Here is a 13957-nt window from a genome sequence, read left to right as displayed (position 1 = left end):
TGCAGAACACTTGTGGTGCCATATAAATAAATGATAATAATAAATGATAATAATAATATATATATTTGAGCTTCCTTGAAAAAGCCCCTGGTGAAATGCATGTCGGTACCTCTCGAGGGGTGCCTCTGTGTGCACGGAGGACCCCCACACCATTAGACCTCTGTCCCGCTGGGAATTCTATACTATCAATTCACAGGTATCTTTTATGTTTCTCCATTCAGCTGTTCTCTAACCAGTCAAGGCTATTGCTGAGACCCTGCTCTGTTTAGCAACAGGGCAAAGCTCTGAGCCAGTGCTGGCAGCATAAACAACTCTATTGTTTCTTAACTGGGCCATTGCACCATGACTCTCATCTCCAGTCTGATGCTTTGCATGACTGGAGAAAGCAGATCCCATTGCATCTAAATGCACAGATAATTTATTTCCTTCTTTATATATTTTTTCTAATCCCACTTATTACTATGCCTGGTCAGAAATTAAAATGTATATGAGGGACACCTCATTAGTTGATCTATTTGATATAAGCAATATTTTGGAAAATATTGCTGTGGTCTTGGTGCAATTTTAAATTGTGAAATTTTACTGTCACTTTGTTGTCATTGTCACCTATATTTTTGACGAAATCCTCCTATTTGTGGATGATAGTCTCCAGTCAACACTAAATTGCACACACACGTTTTGATGTCACATTGTTTGTTCTTTTTATTTTGTATTTTATTTTATTTTTCTTGGACAACATTGTATATTGGTATTGATTCTTGATATATTCACTTTTTGCACATTACAAGGATATATACAATATATCTCAAGCTAATATCTGTTGCTCATATGTGTGTTTTTGTTGTTCTTTGGATTTGTAATATACTATTTAAAAGTTATGTTTTAGTTAAATAATTGATTGGCGGTCTGTCCCTCCTGGAAGGAGTATTTTCTCTTCACTTCTTTTCTGAGATCTATATATAAGAAGTGAAGTCTGAAGCAGCTGCCCACTAAAGTGCTGACAAACAGTCAGAGAGGCTTATGGAGAAGAACCATTAAGCAAAACACCCCAAGAAAAATTGTAAAGATGTAGCCCATAGGCTACAATAGGCTTATAATGCTATTAGCTAATGCAGCCAATTTATTATCTGGGTTACATTAAATTATTGTGTACAATGCAAAGCATTGCTGATCAAGAGGACACTTGGTATACAAGTGAGGTCTTCAAACTTCAAGTGCAGTTTGTGTTCCTGAGGTTTTTATTCATGAGCTTTCATGTGTGGTTTTGCCTTTAATACATTTAATTTTATGCAAACCACAAAAAATTGCATGAAAAATGTACCAAATGTTTAGATTAGATGACATGGCTTTATCATCAATAATTCCAATTTTGCTACATTCATGTGAAGTGTAAACATTTAAGTGCCATAACTTTTGTTGTTCTATACACAAATAATTCTATCTCTACTATGGGAATCTGTATCTGCTATTCACAATTACCATAGGCATCTGTAATTTGTTTTCTTTTCACATGGACAATCAGTTTCAAATGAACACTCAGTTTTTTTAGGATAACCTATTCAGCTGAGCTATATTCTGTTCAGATTATTGTGAAGGAAAGGTCTTCAGTGGAAATAAATATTTAAACATTTTTATATTATTCTTTATTGGTGATTTTTAATAACTTTTTCTTTTATTTCCTTTAAAGGGTAATTTATGTTCATGTGATATATTGTTTGGAAATGCACAAACCATCTGTGTGAATTTTTACAGCCAGCTTTATTAATTTTTTAAATTAATTAAAATCTCTTAATTTATGCAGAGAGGCATGGCATAAGAGAGGGTAAGAGAGAGACGAGGAAGAGATGGAGAGAGATAGGAAAATGGGGAAGTGAAAAAAAATAAGAACATGCTATACCAGTCACAATGACTAGCACCTTAGCAAATGATGGGTCCATGATACAATTATAATATAATCTATCTATTGCTTTCCACAAACTTTTATTGAATATGAAAGGGTGCTTATAGACTGTAACTGTATAAAATGCTAGTCTGCCAAACTAGTCAGTTTAGTGCAAACTGCTGAGATATTCTAACTCAAGTTACTTTGAGAAAAGTGGATATTTAGCAAATGTTCTTGCTCTTCACTTATTTGTATTTATTAGCAGTTTGTATATGGTACTAACATTATTCACAACACTTTACAGCGAAAATGTAACCATTCACATCAGTTCCATCTCCATTGGAGTTTACAATCTATATTATCTACAACATGTACAGATCACTAGGGATCATTTTGACAGAAAGCTAATGAACCTAACAAAATGTCTTTGGGTTGTGGAAGGAAATTAGATAACTTAAAAGGAAACCCACACATACATGGGGTGAGCATGCAAATTAGACACATAATAGAATATTTTACTTACAACAAACTATTCTGGATGCTGTAAACACAAATCATTCCTAATATAATGCACCAGTCCTGATGCCAAGTATCAGAAATTATTAGAACTTACTGTAAGTGTGACAGCTAAGACACATCCATTTATAAAAAGGGATGTTTTTCAAGAAACAGTAATATGATGTTTTATAATTGCAACTATGGGGTGGATTCAAGAACAGGCGAAAAGTCACGGATGGCAAAATGCATTCGCCGCTGCAATCTTTTTGCCGCATTCGCCTGTTTGGATGCAAAGTTTTCGCGTACTCTCACAATGCATGCACCTGCTTTTCATCCTATTCTATTCCAAAACAGGTGAAAACGCATACATGCGAATGCAATGAATAGTGAAACTAGCGAAAAGGACAGCTTATCTTTGGGAAATCAATATGCAAACCATAAAAAGCCTAATTGACCCTGGAATTCAATATAGGTGTATTAATAGCCCTAATAAAAGTATTTAGGGGTCTTAAATTGAGTCAAGGGGCTGTTATGCATATTTGCATAAGTGTGGAAAAATGTTCTAGAGCAATTTCTTTTGTGAAAAATAATTGCTGTAGTTAAATGGGGGTACATTTAAATGGGTACTAGTATATTTTTGGATCTCTAAAGTGCCTTTTAAAAAACTTAACAAAAAACACATGCTGCAGCCTCCTGCAGCACCCCAGGGGGGTGTGAGCTGAAATGGGCGAAAAGTGACCTGATTGGGCACCCAAACGGCACTTTTCACAATCACACCCAGCACTTTGGTCAGGGGTAGCAGTATCACGTGACTAAACCCGACCACTATGGGTGCGATCAGTGCGACAATCTGCAACAAATGAATAGCACCCCGCAATCTCCTGTCACTTTAGAAGGGAGATGGGGTGCGCTATAACAATTGAATATCACCCATAGAGTTTGTTCAGATGCTACCTGGTTGAAAACCAATGTACTGAATTTACCTGAATGTACCCAGAATATACATGGACTAAACTTTGTATTTGTGGCTAATGAGACCTATGTACAAAGGGCATTTAATTGGAAATGTAGAATCCACAATTACAGATTGTCTTGTGCTTGGTGAGTGGTGGAGAATGAATTTGGGATTCTTATCAACAAATTTAGAATTTTCCATACTGCCATTAATTTCCGACTAGATAAAATAGACAAAGTGGTTATGGCCTGCTGTGAACTGCACAACTATTCATGCCATAAAACACATTTAGTACATGGCTCACTTTTAGCCATGGATGACAGTGAAACTGTTGAGGAAGCAGTAGGCTTAACACCATTGGAGACCAATCTAGGTAGAAATGCCAGTGTACATGCTAAATAGACCAAATTGAGTATTTGCAGTAGTTTAATTTTGTAGGTGCAGTGCCGTGGCAGGATGACATGGTATAATCAAATGGCTTTACCATATGCTACATTTACATTTCTATCACAACTTACCTTTATATTTCAATTTTGATATTTTATTTGTTTTTTGTCTAAAAATAAACTTTTGAAACTTGTATGATCCTTTATTATTAACTGTGTACCTACAATGCCACTGGAGGTAATGTGCTTTGGGTATGGGGTGGTAGGCGCCAAAGGTGAAGCCAAGACACCCAAGTCCATGGGTAGGTAGCTGATAAATGGTCTAGACAGCTCCTGGTCCAGGGTGAATGTCTGGAGCTCAAAGTACCACAACTTGGGTACGTACACTTCGTCCGCTTCTGCCCGTGATTTTTAGAAGATTCCCAATTGTTAAACGCCTTCTTGAACACTGTCCTCATGTTGGCAATTTTTTGCTCACACCCAGCCAGAATTTTCATCAAGGTAGAATGGGCAGCTGACCTTGACTAGCTCTTCCAGCGATACAGCACTCTTCTGCCTATTGGAATAATAAATTTATGTATTTGTGCATATAGCACTAAATATGTATAATGCTATTTTTAATAGTATATACAGGGTGTAAATATGAAAACATACTGTTGTTGAAAGAATAGTTTAGTGAGTGATAAAAAAAATGTCTTGCATAAAGGACAAATACTGTAGATGTCTGGTTAAAGAAAAAAGGGCAAATATTTGCAGTGGTGGACATGAGAGTATGTAGCAAGGCAAAGCCCTCAGAGGCGATACTGCTGCATGTGTAGAATCACAAGAATGGACAGAGGATTGATCAAACATGAGTACACACTGCACTTTTGGACTAATATTGCTCCATCTGAACGTCACATAGCATTTTAAGCCATTTATCAGCAAATGGTTGTGCATCGGGACAGTGTATACACCTACTGTATACAATCCAACGCCCGTTCTCTCCATATCGATAGAACGTCCTGACGATTGTATAAGTGTGTACACAGCTTAACTTAACATAAGTCCTAATATGTTAGAAATCATGGCACCTTGCAATAACATAATCTAGCATGTGATCTTCAACTAGATCTAATTATACTTTGGCTTTGTTTGAATAATTTCATTAGCAAAGTGAAGACATCAATAAAAATGAGATACAAAATAAAAAATGCATTTGTTTTTTGTACTTATTCACAAATGATGGAACATTTATTGCATGTAAATGAAACCAATTATACTATAATTGTAACAATCATTTGCTTTGCCAGCACATAGAAGGTCTGATTCAGAGGTGCATGCAATTTGAATGCACTGCCGATGTTCACATAGTTGAGCAATTATTTGTAGGGGCCTACAATATTTTTAGGTTGTGGAGGGCCAAGATATAATTCAATTTTGGAACTCCTATTTTTCTGAAAGTTACCTGCAGACAGAACATTGTGGTGCAGCTGCAGAAGTCGCATCTCACTCTATATACACAATACAAGCAGCAGAATGTGGGAGAGCTGAGCGTCCAGGCACCAGCTGTCACTGAGCCTGGTAAAAATATAGTGTACTGAACCCTTCTTTCACTGAGTCACTGTCAGATCACTGTGCAGCACAAGGTGCCAGTCATCCATTTTAAGCATCACAGTAACAGTCTTATAAAACAGGGCGCATTGCAGTGAGTGCAATATAATACGGAGAAAATCGCCATGAAAGCCATATATTACAGAAAACATAGCAGTCAGCGCAATATAATACAGAGAGCATCATTGTGACCTCCATAAAATATAGAGAACATCACAGTGACCACCATATAATGCAGGGAACATGACAGTGACCATCATATAATGAAGAGAGCATCACATTGACCACCATATAATGCAGGGAACATTGCAGTGACCATCAAATGATGCAAAGAGAGTCACAGTGGGCACCATATAATACAGAGGGCATTGTAATGACCACCAAATAATGAAGAGAGCATTGCAGTGACCACCATGGCCAGAATGCCAGATAATGCAGAGACCATCAGGGACACACATAAAACAGGTAATATGAATAATCCCCTCACACACATTCCAGCACACACACACACAATAATATCCCCACATAGATACATACTTATTATTATTTATTTATTACCAGTTATTTATATAGCGCACACATATTCCACAGCATATTTGGCCATTCACATCAGTCCCTGCCCCAGTAGAGCTTACAATCTATATTCCCTATCACATGCATACACATACACACTAGGGTTAATTTTGTGTTGGGAGCCAATTAACCTACCAGTATATTTTTTGGAGTGTGGGAGGAAACCGGAGTACCCAGAGGAAACCCACTCAAAAATAGGGAGAATATACAAACTCTGCACAGGTAGGGTCGTGTTGGGAATCAAACCCATGACCTCAGTGCTGTGAGGCAGCAACGCTAACCATTACACCGTCTGTGCTACAATAATACTCCCACACACAAACAGTAATACTACCACACACACACTAATACTCCCACACATACACACAATAATACACGCCCCCAAACACACAATTATACTCCCACTAACACAAAATAATAATACTGTTGTGTCCTTGCTCATCTAGCCCTAAAAAGCCATGCAGCATGTTATGCCTGGCGTGAGTGAGCCATCAGGTTCCAAGCAACTCTGCAATCATTGGACATCTTTCTTTGCCAAAATGTGATGTGACTAGGAAGCACCAGGAGACTGTGCTAATTAATTTGACACTTTTCTATCTATGTGAGACTCAGACTGTAAACAGAATTTGGCGTGGAAAAAAGCTGTGGCTGCTGCATTGAAGCACTTTGCATGCTGATTGAGAGACTCAGTTGCACACAGATATACAAGTGTCACAAATCGAATAAGTCAGCAGAGTCTCACAGAACCAGGCACACCAAAGCTACAGTAGCTGTTTGATGTGACTGCAGCAAGGACAAGTGAGGAAACATCTGTATCTCCCCAACACACACACATTTATACACTACCCCCAACACAAACAGTATTAAAACACCCACCCAGACAAAAAATAAATACACCCCTCCCTCCCCATTGCATAAGTATACCACACTCCAGATTATATTAAAACATTTTTACACCACTGGGGCACTTACCTGTCCAGAGGTAGGATCTCTAAGGTCCCTGCCTGCAGAATTCCAGTGCACAGGAAAAGCAGGTAAGGGCCAGTGTCTTTGGCATGGAAAGGAGGGAGTTGATTAAGAATAGTCAGACAGGAAAACGGAAGGGGCAAGGCAAGGGAGAGGGTATTGGTCACTGACAGGGTAATGACAGGCAGGGAAGAGGACTGAAGGTGGTGGAGACTCGGGTTCTTAGTCAGGGAAGTAAGGGATCATTTTACATCAGCAGCACAGGTTCAGAACTTCTTAATCAGACTCAAAAAGGAACCAGTGGGTTCTGCCTCTGCTTTGCAACTTTCTCTTCCTGGGTGTTGATTAGGAGGTGGCCTGAAGTGAACAAAAATTAGGTCTCATTGGAGGGTTGCAAGAATGTCAGTGAAAGCAGCTGCATCCTCAAAAACAGTCTATACAACAGAGAAAATGGAGAAATTACAACTGCCATAGGACTGGTGCAAGTGTCAATGGTGCGCCGACAGTGGCGTGTCAGGAATCACCGGTAGTTTTATAGGATGCAGAGATGCTGAAAGTGGGGGTTTCAGTGCTCGCACATTAAGACACAAACTAGTGCATTAGAGGAAGGATGATACTTGTATTTTTCATACTATGCACCGTGGAAATAGATACATCAGCAGATGAAGCAGAGTGCACAAATTAATCTGGCCCAGATAGTCACCCAATCATGATGTCAGTGCAACAGTATGTTCTAATGCTGCATACACATGGGCCAATTTTCCTGAATGATAACGATATTGTTCAATGATATAAATCATTCACATCGTTCATTTTTATGTAGTGAATAATTGACCAACCACCAACGATGCACGTTTCCACATGAACGATAACGATATCTATGGTCGACCAGACATGCATGCCAACTTGGATGATTTTGTCAAGATTTGCCTGTAATTTCATGAATTCCCTGAAATATCTATCATAGATATCTACCCAAAATCGTTTGCCCTGCACTACAGAAAGTTGTAGGGAAATCTATCAGCAATATCTTTGGTTGTGCAGGTTGTACCGTGTGTATGCAGCATAACACTTTGGGGCATATCCAATTACCCGTGGGACTTCTCCCGCGAGTAATTGAGGGATGAAAGTCCCGCGGCGCGGGGTTAAGCTATTCAATAAAATAGCTTTATCCCTGCATCCAAAAACAGGACTTCCACACGAGAACACACTGATGAGAATTGCAGAATCAGTGTGTTATTCATGCTCGGGCGATGACGAATAGGGCAGCCTCACGCAGATTTTACCTCGCACCTACATGAGGTGCGAGGTATAGCCTGACAGCGGGGACTCGTGTGCGGGGTCTCAGGGACACCTGCATGTGGAGTCCCTGCCAATTGAATCCTTACCTGCGCGATAATTAGCCGCAGGGCTAATTGGATATGCCCTGATGACTGGGACAAATTAAAAACATTTCACTATACAATACATATAGTACATTTACCATTAGCAAATGTAAATTTACATCTTTACAAGCCATATTACAATGCATGAGATGAAAATGTATGTATTTTTTGCTTATTTTGTTTTGCATGTAGAGATATACTTTCTGCTGTTAATGTATTTTGCAAAGTGTCAGCTTTATTTTTACGCTGCTATTTATAGTTGATTTAAGAAATGTCCCTCTCCCAACAACTCTTTAGTTTGTTCTCCTACAGAGCAGCATGATTTTGCAATGGAGAAAAATTACCTAACTGTATTTAATTATAAGTCTAAATGAGGCCCTTAGTGAAATTATTGATCCAGCTGTCCCTTATACCTAGTTATTAATATTATTCATACTTTGATGTGACCACCATATGCCTAAATATGGCAAAGAGAAAAATAAAACTTATAAAAGTAATAAAATAATTAAAAACAAATCAATAAATGGTCTTACAAATGGATCACCAGGTACCTTCATGGTCCACCAATATGTTATCACTAGGGATGTGCATTGACCCCCATGTTTTTTGTTTTGTTTTGCATCTGGATCTCCCCTGGTTTTGGATCTGGATTGGTTTTGCCAAAACCTCACCTCCGTGTTTTGTTTTCGGGTCTTGGATCTGGATTTTTGCTTAAAAAATAAAAAAACAGCTAAAATCACATAAAATTGACTTTTTTTGTTCCTACAGTATTAATAACCTCAATAACATTTATTTCCACTCATTTCCAGTCAATTTTAACTACCTCACAGCTCACAATATTGATTTTTTTCATCTAGTTAAAGGGCCAAAAGGTTCCATTCAGCTTGCTGGCTCAAAACTGATTGATATAATTATTAATAGAGTTGAGGACTGTGCAAAGATGATGGTTGGGATACCCTTGAGGATTTAAGAATTGATAGTAGATAGTTGGTGCAGCCCCTGGCTGTAAAATTGATCATAAATAACTTGAAAATCAATTCACTGGTGCAGCCCGGGCTGAATAATTAATAATAAAAATAAATTCATTGGTGTAGCCCCTGGCTGTAAAATTGATAATAAATTAAAAAACAATTCATTGGTGCAGCCCCGGGCTGAATAATTTATAATAAAAATAAATTTAATGGTGCAGCCCCTGGCTGTAAAACTGGTAATAAATTAATTAAAAAACCAATTCATTGGTGCAGCCCCAGACTGAATAATAATAATTTAATTTAAAAAGTAAAAAACAATTAATTGGGTGCTGCCCCTGGCTAAATAATTAATAAAAATAAATTAATTGGTGCAGCCCCTGGCTGTAAAATTGAAAATAATTTAATTTAAAAACAAATCATTGGTTACTAAACCAACCATAACATTAATTTAAAATGTCAGGCAGCAATGCCCCAACAAGCACATAATGGAAAGGAAAAAGGTGCAAGATGGAATAGTCCTTTGGCCCTTCCACCCACCCTTATGTTGTATACAAAACCGGACATTCACAGTTTAACAAGCCAATCATTTCAGCAACAAGTTGGTTTGTTTGGACCCCCATAAAACAAGCTGTCAATGTGCAATGGACATGGAAATGAAAATGATCCCATACACAAACTGGCTTTACATTACAAGTTGTCATCATCCTCGTCCTCCCCATCAGTGTGTACATCCTCTTCTTCACAAAATCTTAATTTGTCCCCATTGGAATCCACCATAGGCACCTCTGTAATTTTTTTAAGTAATTGTTGGTAGAGGTCTTCCTTGTGGAATTTGTAATTAATTTTAATGAACATCACCTTCTCCACATTTTGAGGAAGTAACCTCCTACGCCGATCACTGACAAGGTTGCTAGCTGCACTTAAAACTCTTTTGGAGTACATACTGGAGGGTGGGCAACTTAAGTAATGCAAAGCCAGTTTGTTTATGGGTCTCCAAATTGCCTCTTTTTCCTGCCAGTACTGAAAGGGACTGTCTGACATGCCTATTAAGATGTTGTCTCTGAAATAGTCCTCCACCATTCTGTGAATGGAGACCGTATCACACATAGTCACGATAGACATGTCACTAGTAGGCAGCTCTCTCATGCCCAACCAGATGTCATTTTTTGGTGAACTATCTGCATGACCAGCAGGCATTCTACAAGGAAAATGTTTTTTCCTGGCAGCTGCAGAAACTGAAGGAGGAGATGACGGTGTTTCACGTATGGCTGCAGCTCACAATTTGTTTTACTAACAGCACTTTGTATAGTTATAGATTTTGGTCTTTTGGAAAAAAAAGGTAGAACTTAAACCTAGGATCCAGAATGGTCACCAAAATATATTTTTCAGATTTCAATAGATTGAGGACTCTTGGATCCTGGTGAAGTCAATCAAGGGCTTGATCCACCAGTCCAACATACCTTGCGCAATCTCAAGTTGGCAGTGTCTGAACTAACTTCACGTGTGGCAAGTTCAAAGGGTTTGAGAACCTTGCACAACACAGAAATTATTCTCCACTGTGCTTGAGTAAGGTGCATTCCCCCTCCATGGCCTATGACATAGGCTGTTGTATAGCAATGGATGGCCTTTTGCTGTTCCTCCATCTGCTGAAGCATATAGAGGGTAGAATTCCACTGAGTTGCTACCTCTTGCTTCAGCTGATGGCGGCACAAATTTAACAGTACCTGCTGGTCATGCAATCTTCGACAAGTGGTTGCCGAATGTCTAAAATGTCTGGATATTTTGCGGGCCACCAAGAGCTTCTGCTGCACGCCCCTCTAATTTTTTAAAAATTGTTGCACCACCAAATTAATTGTGTGAGCAAAACAAGGGATGTGTTGGAATTCCCCCACATATAATGTTCTCACAATATTGGTAGCATTGTCAAAAATCACAAATCCTGAGGAAAGTCCAAGTGGGGTAAGCCATTTAGCAATGATTTCCCTGAGTGTTAGTGAAACCAGTTATATGAAGAGTAGTCTGCCTATGAATCAGCTGTCTTTTGGTAGATGTTGCTGTTGTAGGCAATACACCTACCCAGTGGGCTGTCACAGACAGGTAATCCTTAGTTTGCCATGTTCCACTTGTCCACATATCAGTGGTCAAGTGGGCAGTGGGTACAACAGCATTTCTGAGGACATTAATATGTTTTTTTTAATGTCTTTGTACAGACTTGGAATTGCTGTTCTAGCGAAGTGGAATCTAGAAGGGATCTGGTAGCGAGGACACAGGACCTCAATTAAATGTTGAAAACCCACTGTAGTAATGGTGGAAACTTTATGCACATCTAATACCAGAATAGCTGTTATGGCGTCAGTAATCTGCTGTGCAACTGGGTGATTGCTGTCATACTTGTTTGCCCTTGCAAACGATTGTTTGACAGTTAATTGTTTTTTGGAGGAAACACTACAAGTAGTCTTCCTCCTGGTCTCCTTCTGGGATGAAGATCAACTCACAGCAACAACAGCAGCAACAGGGGTAGTCATCAAGGATCCTTCTGAGGAATCACGGATAGGAGAGGAGTCAATCATGCGTCGAATAACAACATTGGATGCAGCAGGACTTTTCCCGATGATAAATGAGGATGTTGATGATGCAGGTGTTGGTGGTGGAGATCGAAAGCGCTTGGATCCCACAGAGAGGGAGCAGGTAGGTGACACTGGACTTGTTACATTTTGAGTTTTGGAACTTGGCGACATACACTTTGATTTTTGATTAATGTGCTCCAAGTGCCATAACAAGGAGGAGGTTCCTAGGTGGTTCAGGTCCCTCCCTCTACTGACTCTTGTTTGGCAATGGTTACATATGGCTTGACAACTGTTGTCCCGATTGGGGTGGAAATAACTCCACACGTGAGAAGTGGATTTTTTTGACTTTTGCCCCAGCATGACAACAATGGGCTTTGGCTTTTTCAATCCATGGGCAACAGCTGTTGCCTTACTTACACAAAGGACATCCTCGGCATCAACATCCTCATCACCAACATCATCATGCTTATCATCCTTAGCGCCTTCAACTACCAAAATATCCTTCTCGTCCATGTGCAATTCCACAGAAGAATCCGCACTATGTCTGAAAGATGTTGACTGCCCTTCCCCACATTCACAGAGGGCACACAAATGTTGGAACTTGGAGGATCCTCCAGTACACTAGTATTTAGGTCTGGCTCACACATGGCAACTGCGGACACACTTGCACTCTCCTGGGGGATTTGTGATTTTGATTTCTCAGGGCACACAGTTGTTTTTTCTGGAGCTGTCTTACTCTTCTTAACAACGTTCAATTTTTTAATGGTACCACCACTACTACTACTGCAAGCAGAATGGCATATTGTCAATTTTTTGTTTATCTAAAGGCAACTTGCGTTTCGATTTTATTTTCTTTACTACAGTAAAAGTAGCTTTATCATATCCATGGCGTGACTTAAGCCCTAGGACATGGGCCTCCATAGAGGATGAGGAAGTTCATCATGATGACTGCTGGCGGTAGCTACAACATGTGATTCTTGGCCTTGCTCTCCTGTCATGTGACAACCCTCCATATTTTCTGTGGTCTTGAAGCAGTGTCACAAGCACCAATAGTGTAGCCAAGGTGCAGTCACAAAATTCACACAGTCGTGCGCACACAGAAAAAAAATAGACAAAATACACAATTTTTTTTTTCAGAGTCCAGAACTTGTGCCCAGAGCACATATTGATGATGACTGGAGTTGGGCAGTGCTAGGTTGCAACTTGCATTGCTGCTATATCTTGTGTGATTAAGCCTAAGCCTAACACACACACAAAGAAAAAAAATATACAAAAGACATTTTTTTTTTGTTTTTTTGGGTCCAGAACTTAGGCTCAGAGCAGAGATTTATCATGACTTTAGTCAGGCAGCACTAGGTTGCCTTGCTATATCTTGTGCGGCTAAGCCTAAGACTCACACACAGAAAAAAATAGACAAAAGACACAAGACTGGGCGGCTGTCAATGTTGATCGACAGCTCACCCCATTTTGCAGGCAGATCTAGGGGGGGGGCTACACAAACGGAGGCATTCCCAAAGGAACGCCTGCCATTTGTGGGTGGCCCTACTGACTTCACACGTGATGTCAGTAGTGAACTTCCTGCTCTTTTAGAGCAGGAAGTTCACTGGGGCTTGCGGTGGACAAGATCACAAAGGTCTCATCGCAAGCCCGATGGTCGCGATAATTGCTACCATCACCAGGCCACCCACTAAAGCTGTGTGTGGTCTCCCACAGCTTAGCGAGCGGCCTGGAGGCCAGGGTAAAACAAAAAATGGCCCACAGTGATTCAGAGCAAGCACTCGCAAATAGCACACACAGAAAGAAAAAAATAGACAAAATACACTATTTTTTTGTTTTGTTTTTATTGGGTCCAGAACTTGGGCCCAGAGCACAGATTGATGACGACTGGAGTCGGACAGCATTAAGTGCAACACGCACACACAGAAAAAAAAAGACAAAATATACTATTTTTTTTTTTCAGGTGCAGAACTTGGGCCCAGAGCACAGATTGATGACGACCGGAGTCGGGCAGCACTAGGTTGCTTTGCTGTATCTTGTGAGGCTAAGCCTAACACGCACACACAGAAAAAAAATAGACAAAAGACATTATTTTTTTGGGGGGTGTTTTCGGTTCCGGAACTTGGGCCCAGAGCACAGATTGATAATGACTGGAGTTGGGCAGCAGTAGGTTGCAACTTGCAT

Source organism: Taudactylus pleione, unplaced genomic scaffold, assembly GCF_031769625.1.
Source record: "Taudactylus pleione unplaced genomic scaffold, aTauple2 ptg000183l, whole genome shotgun sequence".
NCBI lineage: Eukaryota > Metazoa > Chordata > Amphibia > Anura > Myobatrachidae > Taudactylus > Taudactylus pleione.
The sequence above is the reverse complement of the archived record's forward strand: the minus strand, read 5'-3'. Positions refer to the sequence as shown.